The sequence below is a fragment of the Gavialis gangeticus genome, unplaced genomic scaffold (assembly GCF_001723915.1).
Source record: "Gavialis gangeticus isolate Ggan-Ray unplaced genomic scaffold, GavGan_comp1, whole genome shotgun sequence".
In the NCBI taxonomy this organism is placed as follows: domain Eukaryota; kingdom Metazoa; phylum Chordata; order Crocodylia; family Gavialidae; genus Gavialis; species Gavialis gangeticus.
Window position 1 is genome coordinate 7645112 of NW_017729026.1, and position 11649 is coordinate 7656760.

At 41.0% G+C, this 11649-nt stretch overlaps 1 long non-coding RNA gene across 1 annotated transcript in view; it reads left to right on the forward strand.

Annotated features, from left to right (window-relative positions):
- Nucleotides 1-3041: 3041 nt before the first annotated feature.
- Nucleotides 3042-11649, forward strand: part of LOC109299789 — a 34302-nt gene continuing 25694 nt past the window's right edge. The window contains exon 1 of the long non-coding RNA XR_002097999.1: nt 3042-3226. This is a non-coding gene — a long non-coding RNA (uncharacterized LOC109299789). The remainder of the gene's footprint in view (nt 3227-11649) is intronic.

An 11649-nucleotide genomic window follows, 5' to 3' on the forward strand; every position in this document is an offset into this window, starting at 1 on the left:
GCTGTTATCTGTGTTATTAGGGTTTGTATTGTAGCAGTTCGGAGTAGGGGCTGAACCTGTCTCTATTGATTCGAGTAGTTATGGCTTTAGGTTTGTATTGTATTGCACTATTTTGTATGGTTACAAATGACCATGGTCCAAATAATGACTTTTTAAAAACTGAATTTGTCTTTTGACAGAATTCTGTCTGAGGACAACAGGTAATATTATGACCTATTGGTGGGGCCATTGACTTAAAAAGAATCAGGTTTTTATCTGATTTAAATTCTTCTTCAAATCGGTGTTAATAACACTAAATGAGGATGCAGGATTTCAGGCTACATTTTTAGTTGCTCACACTTATGTATGACTTAAGTCGGGGGTTGTCAACTGGGGGTATGTGTACCCCTGGGGGTACTTTGGAAGGTCTCATGGAGTATGCAGGGGTGGGAGGGGATGGAGCATCAACATCCTGCACCGCTGCCTCACAAGAGCAGGGCTGGGTTGAGAGCAGGGCCACACAGACACTGTGCTGCCACCACTCACCACGCCGCTGCTCCGCATCCAGCTGCTTCCCCCCCCTTCCCCACTCGCTTGGCATCCAGCCACCCTCCTCCCCTGGGGGTACACTTACTAAAAAGGAGGCCATGGCGGGGTACACTTATTTAAAAAGGTTGAAAACCCATGACTTAATTGAATTCAGTGAATACATTTCTTATAGGAATGCTCATGTGGTGTCAGCTTGCAATCTAAATTGAAGCAAAAGTCTCAGTTGTGTAACCTAGTTTATTTTTAAATATATGGCCTCTTTTAATTTAAATATGTTTTAACTGATTTGCCAAGTTCCTTTAAGACCCAGTCCTTGGAATCCACTCTAAAATTGCAGTGTGGTTGACCAATTGAAAAATTTATCACAAACTTTAGTCATACTTTCCGTCATTAGAGGATTTCTCTATCTTGATCTCGAGACTTAGTTTAGATAACACAAAATAAAGAATGTGTGTATCATAGTTTGTGGTAATTATTATGATTAATGGGTTAAAGAAGGAAATGCAGATAGAACAAAATTGAAGAGTGTTAAAGATATTAAAAATATTTACCATTTCTGTTTTGGTAGCATTTTTAAGGCTGTCTTAAAGATAGGAGACTGAAGAAAAGATAGTTTAAAGCTTATTTCAGCAGTGAATGCCCCCCCCCCATCACTTGGACACTGGAAACCTACAAACAGATGTTACTTATTTATTTCCTCACTTTTCACCTTCAGTATAAATTATGCAAATGCCATTGTTACAACAGTAGTGGCAAGTTTGTTGGAAGTTTTTCAAATTTGTATTTTGAACATATTAACTTTTTTTCTGAATAATCCTTAGAAATGTTTATCTGCAAAACATGTTTAATATGATCAGGCAAGACTAGTGGCAAGTTGGTAAAGTGTCTATCCATGTACAGTAGAAATGAGGTGCAAGAGAGATTTTATTAGAAAAAGAGCCCCACTCTCTGTAGGTGCAGAATGACAATTCCTCTTTAACTTCAGTGGAGTTGCCTTATTTTAGGATACACTAGCAGAGAATTGGCCCAGTTACAGCAGTATACTTTTCCTTTGTCTTCCATGTTGCTAAGACTTCCTTTTGACATTTCTGGCCTCTTCCTAAAATCATATTCAGTTATATTTCTTGTTTGCTCTAATCCCTGAGGTTCCTGTGAATTTTACCCACTGAATTTTAGCTTTTTCTTTGTTTTATCTTAGATTCTTTCACAAATAGAATCTCTGCTATAACATTCAACCTGTACTGAACTATCTGATATAAAATTATGTGATGCAAAGCATGTCTGGAGATATGTTTTAGTATTTGCTTTTTTAAAAAGGATGTAGAAAAGAATGCCATTTTAAAAGAATGCCAATTTATATTCTTGCACCTGAAAAAGTAGGATCTCCCACTTATGACATGTTGTTTTTCTCTTCTAAGGAGAATTGCACAGGTACAATAAAGGTTTCATCACCATTTTTCTTGCTTAATATACTGTACCAAACTTTCTGTTTCATATTTGCCATTTGCTTTCTTGCTGATAACTCTTTCCAAATAGATAGACTAGTATAAAATGGTGGCCATTGTGCTCCTGCTTGTGCTATCTTTGAGTGTGGGTTGATTGTTAATGGACCAAACACTATTTCTGTACAACCAGTGAGTTTTACTGACTTTAAGTTCTTTGACTGAATAGGATGGGTTTGTATGGTGTATTACTGCTGAAGAAAACTTGTATTTCATTTTGAATGAAAAACTTATATTGATTTTGCAGATAAGAATAAAATTTATAGCATATTGACTGTAACTGGACTATACTTACATTGCAGTTAGATAAAATTTCACTCAGGTTGTTTTTGATACATGTGATTGCTAATAATTCATATAGGTAGAATATTAATTATATGGTTTAGAATATTTACAGTATAAATGAATTACAATTAATGAACCTGGGTTCTAAAAAATGCATGTACTAAATACATGTGCCAGACAAAAGGTGATAAGTAGCACAACCACATAATTTACCTTCTGCAATATAATTACACTCTAATTACTTATGCAACAATTGCATGTAATGACCATCTAACCATGGTCACAATATTAAAAAAGGATAACTACATAACCATAATTGAAATGCCAGATATTATACATATTCATGATATACTGTATCATAAAATCCATCAAATTAATGAGCAATAAAATAAGAACAAATGACTACAAAGAAATTTATTTTAGCCTAAGCAGACATAGAAATTTCTCTTTTACATACGTGTGTGTATGAGAGAGAGAGAGAGAGACACTGTAGAGTATATCTAATAGGTTATTTCTGAACTTAGACTGTCTTTTCATTCTAGTCATGTTACTTCATAGTGTACATGCCTCAAAGGCAAGCATTGTAGTAAATGTGATTTATACCATACTTTGACAAACAGAAGATTCGTGTTTCAAATTCACAGAAAATTCACCTAAAGTATGACTGATGCTCTTCCTTGTCACATTTCTGAAAAATATCCAGTTTGGACTAACAATTTACACCTGAAATCAATCATGCTGCTCTGTGTTATTTCAGAATCTCTGTGCAGATAACACCAAGAAATTGTCCTCAAATCAAGCTGCTGCTGTTTCAGAATTACAAGTTACTTGTCAAAATGATTTGGAGCACCGGGAGAATGCGGAGAACATGACTGAGACAGCTACGTTAGAGAAAACCAGTGTGATTAAAGGTCAGTTGAGTTTTACAATTTGAGTTATTAATATAACAGAGTTAACCCCAGACCTGATAAATATTTGATGTACATCAAATATTTGCGTGATTTCAATTGGAACCTGTGGATCAGTCGAAGACGACAAAATGTGAACGTTTATGTTCTTCCACTAGAAATGCCATGGGCAAATACATACAAACTCTCAGCAGCTGCATGATATTAAACTCTGTTTGACACTGCAGCATGAATATTCAGTAGTTTTGAGGAACAGACTTGTGTGGAGAAGATGCACTTTACTTTTGGTTTGTTCTTCCACAGTCATCTGTTTTAAAGACTGCTGATTCAGCCCTCATAATAGAGCTGATTAAGTAATTTACATTAAACATGTTAAGTTGTCTCAAGTCACAAATGTATATTTCTAAGAAAAAATATCGATAAAATCACATGGGATTTAAGAGCATGCATAATACTAGAAGGGACCTCCCAGGCCATCTAGTTCTGTTCCCTTCATTTGCAGGCAACCATGCAATGAACATTTATTGTAAAGGGTCCCTAAGAACATCCATTCTTGCCTCTTTCACATACCGTAGCCACAGAGCACCCAATTAAACAAATCCCACAGCCTGTCATAGGAAGAGAAAAGGGACCACCAGTCCTAGGAAGGGGCCATGCCCTGTGCTGCAGCAGGAGGGAAAAAACAACAACAATCCTTATCAGTCTAAACAAGGGAAAAATCCTTTTTGTAGACACTGAGTGTATGAGCAAAATCCACCAGCCAGATGCCTGAGAGATTTCCCAGTACCATTTAGGAGCACCAGTGCTCCCAAAACAATCTTGCTTCTAGCTATGGCCAATGCCCAATGCTTCATAAGAAGGTGAAAAAAACCCCAGAAACTAAATGATGTTTCCTGTTGGGGGGAGGAATTCTTCATGGATTTAGCAGTTGACCCTCAGAATCCTAAAGTATGGAGGTACCACATAGCTCCCAGATACAACCAACCTTCATGGAGGTCAGCCTACCTTTCAGACCCCTCATGGGGGCATCGGTCATGAAGATCTATGTCTCACATGCTCTCATTAGTACTCTAAGCACACCCTTAATATAGTATATTGTTTCCTCCATAAATATATCAAACATCATCTCAAAGAAATTAAGGTTTCTTGCCTCCACTACCTTATTCAGAAGATTATTATCGAGAATTTCACTCCTCAAGGGTTTAGAAACAGTTTTTCATCTGTCATTCTATTTGTTCCATTCTTACAACCCATGAAAGCTGAAAAAATAAGATTTATGGCCTAATCCAAACACAGTTGAATCCATGGAGCAACTTCTGTTGGTTTTATGGGAATGGATCAGGTCCATGATTCATCTGGTGGGTGCATATGTCACAGAGAATCATAGAGAAGCAGGGCTGAAAGGGACCTTCAGAGGTCATCTAGCACTATCCCCTGTCTGAGGCATGATCATCCTTATCCCAACAATCCTATACAATCCATGATCTAAGATCTTCATAAGACTACTGCCAGCTCTGGCACAGCACAAAACATAACATCCTAATGCGCCACAGGTAAAGCAGGGAACCACAGCAGCCAATGTCCTGCTTCTATAAAAGGTTATTAAAATATGCTTGAGAGATCCCAGGTAAAGAGCCATCCCCCCAGCTGCAGAGGAAGACAGAACCCCCCATAGTCTATACCAATCTGACCATGAGGTAAAAGTCCTTCCTGACACCAAATATAGTGATCAATCTGACCCTGAGTTGAGGGGTAAGACCCTCTAGCCAGGAACTTTTGGCTTTGGTCCTAGCAGGAGCATTGGCACACCCAGTCAAAATCCCCAGCCTTGGCTGCAGCCAATTCCCAATGCCTTTGAGGAAGGCTTAAAACACCTCTGACACATGTAGCAGAAAGTGGGGTGGGGGTCAACCAGGAAAGCCCAGAAGCATGGAAAATACCCATAGTAGAACATAGCCTGTCATAAATACCTGACTGGAAGCAACGAGACTTCTGTACTGCAGTGTTTACAGATGGAGCCCTGTGTGTTCATGCAACACTTCATACAATCAACTGGCTGATTTCTGGTGACAGTATAAAAATGTCACTTAAAACTTTTCTTTATTGTTTTGTTATTGAATATAGGTAATGGCCAATAATGAAATTCAATCCATTACTTTAAAAACTGATCATACTGAGACTTTTCCAACTAAAATATAACAGCAGTCCAGAAAATTCTGTGTTGGGGATATTTTTTTTATATAGATGATAGGGAGGCCAACTAGTGGGGAAGCTCTTCTTGACTTGCTGCTTGCAAACACCAAGGAATATTTTGAGAATGTGAAGGTGGAAGGTAATGGATGGCAATGACCATGAAATGAAAGAATTCAAGATCTTAAGGGAAGGAAGGAAGGAGAGCAGCAAAATAAGGGCACTGGACTTCAGAAAGGCAGACTTTAAGAAACTCAGGGAAATTGTAGGCAGAATCTTCTCCAGAATCAGGGAAATTGTAGGCAGAATCCAAAAGAACTGGCTCTACTTTAAGGAGCCCCTTTTAACGGGACAGGAGAAAGCATGCTATCACGATGCAACAGAAGAACAGAAAGTGTAATGGAAGGCCAGCCAGGTTAGACAGTGATCTCTTCAGTGAGTAGAAACTCAAAAATGAATCCTACAAAAAGGTGGAAACTTGGTTATGGAAGAGTATAAGAGTATTTCAGGTGTGCAGAGAGAAAATTAGGAGAACCAAAGGATGATTTGAGATGCACCTGGCAAGAGACGTAAAAGGCAATAAAAAGGGATTCTACAAGTGTGTCCTTATAAATAGGGGCAGCTACCAGATGGTGAGTGCAGTTGGCAACAAAATAAGGAGTCAAACAGCCTAGTAATGACAGAACTGGCTTGGGATTATTAGAGAAGCTGGATGCTTCAAGTAGGCAGGACCAGATGGAATGTAGACTACAGTAATGAAGAAATTGACTGAGGTAATTTCAGAGTCGTTACCTATCCTTTCTAAGAACTTGTGGAGGTTGGATGAGGAGGACTGATTGGAAAAGATCAAATATGGTGTCTGTCTCTAAGAAAGGGGAGAAAGAGGATCTGGGGAATTAGAGACAAGTCATCATGACCCTCATACTTGGAAAGGTCATGGAGCCTCGAGGAACCTAGAACATAGAGGAGAACAGGGTGAACAGGAACAGCCAACATAGATTCAAAAGAGCAAGTCGCACCTGAATAGTTTGATTTCCTTCTATGATAAGGTGATAGGTTCTATGGATGTCAGGAGAGCAGTGAATGTGATATACCTTGCGTTTAGCAGGGGTTTTGACACTTTCTCCCATGACATTCTCATTAACAAGCTGAGGAAATACGGCTTAGATGGTAGTACTGAAAAATGGATGCATAAAGGTTGGATCATTGTGCTCAATGAGTCATTAATTATTCAATGTCTAGTTGGGAGAAGATATCAGGTAGGGTTCCCCAGGAATCACTGCTGGGTCCAATATTGTTTAATACCATCATGAATGATTTGGTTGATGGATTGAGTTACACGTTTAGCAAATATGTGGATGACAGTGGGTTGGGTGGGATCGCAGGCTTTCTGTAGGGCAGGGCTAGGATTCAAAATGACCTGGATAGACTGGAGAAATGGTCTGCAATCAACCATATGCAACAAGAACAGGAACATAGTGCTGCACCTGGAACAAAATAATTGCAAACACAAACACAGGCTGGGAAATGACTGGTTAAATTGCAGTACTGCAAGGAGGTATCTAGGGGTTACAGTGGAGCAAAAACTGAATATGAGCCAATAATGTGCACTTGGTGCAAGAAAAGCCAAAAACATACTGGGTTGTATTACAAGGGGTATCACTGAAAATCAAGGGAAGTGATTCTTCTACTCTGTTCAGCACTGGTCAGGCCTCACCTGGAGTACTGGAGTAATTTTGGGCCCCATATTTAAAAAAGAATGCAAATACATTGGAAAGAGTTCAGTGGAGAGTAACAAAAATTATTAGAGACCTGGAAAGTATGGGTTATGAGCAGGGTTTGTATTACATTTTGATTCTTGGGGGGCAGGTCTGCAAAAAAATGGGCTGCTCATCATGATGCCCCAATAAGAGACCCCCCCAGGTTATGATTTTCAAATCTCATAAGGGGGGCTCTTGTCTTTTATGGGGGTGGGGAGCTCATCTCCCCCCGAGCTCCCCTGTAATTCAAACCCTGGTTATGAGGAAAGGTTGAAAGAACAAGGGTTATTTAGTCTGGAGAAGAGAAGTTGGAGGGGGGCGTTGATCACAGTCTTCAAATACATGTATGATTACAGAGAGGATGGAAATGGGCTTTTCTTTGTGGCCATAGGGGACAGGACTAGGAGCAACAGCTTCAGATTGCAGCAGAGGAAATTTAGGTTAGAGATTAGGGGAAACTTTCTGATGATGAGGGTGGTCAAGCATTGGAACAGGCCTACCTAGAGAAGTTGTAGAATCTCCATCCCTGGAAATTTTCAAGAGCAGTTTGGACAGCCACTTGTCTGTGAGGACTTAGTTAGGAATGAGTGTGTCTTGAGCAGAGGGACTAAACTAGTTGACCTAGACGAGGCCCCTTCTAACCCTGCTTTCCTCTGGTCCTATGAACATTTATGGTAAGGGATTATAGCAAGGTATTGAGAATCCAGCTTTTGTCATCAGAGGCTTAACAGAACAGCTCTGCACTCTGGGCAGCTTTCTCACACAGGACAATATTGGCTGCTGTGCTGCTGGTGGCGATGGCTTGGCCAGCCACCAGCTGCATCTGAGGCTATTTTTTGCTGCCCCTCCCCAAAGGTGGCACCTGGGGCTGCTGTGCCAGTTATCCCCCTTAGTTACCCTGAAAGCTATTTGTTTAGCAGGGAGTTTCAAAGGTGCAAAGGGTACTTAAAGGTACCCATCTATATAGTAAACCTACCATGCTCCAGAGTGGTATCTTCAGGTCTACCCTCTGAACTGAAAGCAGTGTACCTAAATAGCACTACTATATGGCTGCAGAGTTGCATGTCTGGTTTTAGAACAAGGGTGGTTTTGGTAATATATTTTATTGAACTAACTGAATAAATGGGAAAAATGGGAGACAAGGTTTTGGGCACCAGGTGCCTTTTCTCACTTTGTCCAATAAAAATATTAATTAAAGAAAACCCTTATGTCTCTCATAGTGCCTGGATCATCATAACTGCAGCAACACTCCAACCGCCTCCTGGTTTTAGAAGGCAACCTGCCTCTACCAGCTCAGTAGACTTAAGAGCATGATAAGTCAGATACCTAACTGCTACTGGGTAAAAGCAAAGGGAGCTTGTTCCCTACCTGCTGTTTATGCCTTTGAAAATTTCCTCTGTGATGGGCACTTTGTATTGCTTTAGTGAATGTGTTTGATGGCAGCGAAGGATGAAGTTTCCAGGCTGTCAGCTCTGAAGAATGAAACCTACCTTTTGGGTGTTATTGGCACACTGAAGTTATTCCTGCTCTTCTGAAGGAACACCTTGCAAGACTGACTTTGAGAACTGTTGCTCATGCTAGTAGTTGCATTGACATAACAAAGATTAATTGTACCAATACAGCCTGGAATAGGGAGCATACAAGAGAATAAAGATAGTGTGTCTGGGGCATTGGATATAGAGGCAGGATGAGCTATTGTGACTGAAGACTGGCCAGGATTCAGACAGTATCAGGATCAGGTCATCACATTGGTGATTTAAGGCCTCTATTGTCTTGGTTTAGACTGCTTACAGAAATGCACAGCCACACAAGATAGATTAAACAAGCAGGGCTTTTATTAACATGGCTTTTAAACACATTCTGCTCTCACAGCTTAGTATTCTGTTGCTCGCTCTTCCTCTCTGCTTCTCTCTCTTTGTGATGCATAGAAAAAGGAGCAGAATGTTCAAGTCACTTCCTGTGTCTCCCTTACCGGGACAGTGCAAGAGCTACTTAACTCTGATTTCCCCCTGTAAGCAAAAGAAGTTTAGAGATGCCCTCTCTAATGTTCTTGCTTAATAACAGCATTGGGGCATATCGTGGCCCTTCCATTCTGTGGCTGAATCTTTTCCCACGCTTGGAGTGAACATTGATTCTTGTGCCTCTAGATCAGGGGTGTCCAACTCATCCGTGTCGTGGGCTGGATGAGTCATGTGGGGACAGTCTATGGGCTGGATTTAGCCCATGGACCCTGGACTCCTCTCCACCTCATCCTGGTTCCAGTGTCCATTACGGCTTCTTTAGACACTCTGGGATCTGTGTTACATGTGGCATCCTCCCTAGACAGACTGCGCTGCATGTCTGAGATCCATACTACATCTAGTGCCCCCCACAAGTGGTCCAGGACTGCACTTCACGTGGTGCCTGCTCCAGCTGGTCCGGGACCTGCACTGAATGCAGCATCTATGGTGCCATGTGTCATACTGGTCCCGGACCAGCTGAAGCAGGCACCATATGTGGCATGTGTCCTGTAAGGGACTGGGGCATAGGTTGTCTTGCCTAATGGTTAAACTACTGAAGGAAATCAGGGGTCTGAGGCTGGGTCAGGGGGCAGGAGCCATATACTAAAACCAAAGGGAAGTTCAGAAGCAGAGTCCACAACACAGTTTAGTGTCAGGATCCAGGGATCAGATGCTGAGTACCAATCTAAGGGACAATCCACAGGGCAAAGTCTGAAAACAGAGCCAAACTGGGTCAGGAGCCAGGTAGCAGATCCTCAGAAAAATCCAAACCTGAAGTCCAGAAATAACCCCAAAGCCAGGAGAACTGGAGTGCAAGAACCAGGAGGCTTGCCACAGAACTGTTGACTAGCCTGAAAATCCAGGGCTCCAGCTGGTGCTGAATGGATGGGAAGTACTCTTAGCAGCCAGTCATGATGCTCACTCTTTCTGAAGTGGGACAGAGTTCATTAACTGAGGTTTACTTCAGATGTGGCTGATTTGGCTTAGGCTGGCCTGTCTGATCAGAGATCCTGAAAGCTCCCATTACAGGCACTGGAACCAATCAATTCAGACCCAGGGGTAGCACTGGGAGCTGGATAATGGGTATCTGGCTCATGGGCCATATGTTTGACACCCCTGCTTTAGATAGAGCTGGATGGCCCTCTGGTGATTGTGCTTGTCTTGGCTATAATTGAGTTGCCTCATCAATTTTCTTCATAGCCTTTTACTTTTTTAACAAGTCTGTTCCTGGTGTGGATTGAGTTGAATTTAAGCTGGTGCCAGAGTCAGCTTTGCATCAGTGTACTGAAATTTCATACCAAAGTTATCAGTATTCTGGCATTTTTATTCTTTCATCTATTTAGTTGTGTTTTACTTTTACATGATCTTAACTCTAAGCAGTAGAAGGGGTGGCAATTGATTTGAATCCCCTTCTTCTTAGCATCTGGGAAAGTGAAGCCCTTGATTCCATAGGTGTGTTTCACTAGGTTAATAAATTAAATGTCCTTGACGACTTTCCTAGTATTTGCTCTTCTAAATGCTTTTTCTAATATTTGCTTAAATACTGACTGGTACCTATATTACAGCTTGTCTGTTGGACTCTGGGTAATATGGAGGGCTGACCCTTAGAAAATCTTTAATTCTCCTTGGATATGTGTTGTCATCCATTGTCCTGAGTGAGCTCATCATGAGTACTATTGTCTTGGGGTGATTCACGGCAGTGCTGCCTAATGTTGCTTAGTTTACTTCAGAAGCAACTGTGATAATCAAGAGTCAGCAGGTAGTGGTTTCCTCTGTGTTCAGATAAATCAGCTGGAAACCACTGCCAACACTCTGCTAGGTGTGTCTTGGATTGTAATAGGTTCCTTGCAGTTCTGTCTCTGCTACTTTGCATGAATGTAGGTCTGTGACCTTTCCTTCTATTTGTGCATTTGTGTGTGTTAATAAAGTGCTCCTCTCTTGTACAGTATCACACTGAGATGTCCTTCATGAATCTTTTTCAGGCTTTCTGGAAGCATTTTCTCTGGAAGCACTGTCCTTTCAGTACTAATCCATTCTCCACCGACAGCTCTTTTTTCTGAAATCTTTGATCGCCCAGGAGGGAATTAGTTGTTTTGTGCAGTCCAGCTTGACCTTACTGTTTCTTTTAAAAATTAATTGCATTATTGCTCTGTTTCATTATTTTGGATAGTTTATTTGTAGACAATGGTTAGTCCTGTAGTATCATGTGCACTTGCTTTTTCTTTAAGACTTTTTTCCTCTTGTCCTTCTTGTCCAATTTGTCCTTTTCTGACCTTGTTCAAAAGATTTCAATTTCAAAGGTAGGGCCCCCTTTCCTAGCATAATTTCTAGTTCTTGTCTCAGCCTTGGACTCTCAGCTTACCCTCTCTGACTCTGGTTCATAGCCCAGTCCAGTAATCTTGAACCCTGATTGGCCCCCAAGTCTGGCCACCCATTTCCCAGCACTGACAAAGTGTGCGATGTACTAAAATTTCTC